This window comes from Odontomachus brunneus, unplaced genomic scaffold, assembly GCF_010583005.1.
Source record: "Odontomachus brunneus isolate Ranch 3 - 2012 unplaced genomic scaffold, Obru_v1 Obru_scaffold_383, whole genome shotgun sequence".
Taxonomy (NCBI): Eukaryota; Metazoa; Arthropoda; class Insecta; order Hymenoptera; family Formicidae; genus Odontomachus; species Odontomachus brunneus.
The window spans coordinates 51,796-52,426 of NW_022639833.1; positions in this window are offsets into that span (position 1 = coordinate 51,796).

Consider the following 631-nt stretch of genomic DNA (forward strand, 5'->3'; position numbering starts at 1 on the left):
CTCTCTCTCTCTCTCTCTCTCTCTCTCTCTCTCTCTCTCTCTCTCCTCTCTCTCACACTCGCGCTCTCTCACTCGGTGTGGCACGCGTGATGGAAACGAGATCTGTTCGCGGCGGTAGTCGCGGTAAGGCTGCCAGCTGATTTTCTCTGGGAGGATCGCGTATCCTCGCGGATCCTCCCTCGTTGCTGCCCCTCTCGTCCTGTGGTGGTCGGTAGTCGAGAATCGGCAGATTTCGGTATTCTTGTCTCGAGACACTTTTCGTCTCGAGACACTGTTGTCATCGGGAATTCGTCTGTTGCCTCTCTCGGCTCTCCCGTTTTTTTCTGCCGGGTTTCTCACGACGGCTGCTTCGCTAAAAGTAAACACAACTGATCCGTCTAAGCGCGATACAGTGTTATAACTACGGTAATTTCTCAGCGATAGAATATTCGCTATTGCTGAGCGCGCGATAATCCGCGATAATATATTTTAATCACAAAAGTACGAGAGTGCGATTCACCTAATTAAGGGCTTCGCTAGTTGTCGGCCGCTGCTTCCTCGCACCTCGATGTCCTCCGCTCCTCGTCCTGGTGGCCGGCAAGGGACGCCGAGGGGCACAAAATTCGGGACGCGCTGACCTTCGCATCTGCTC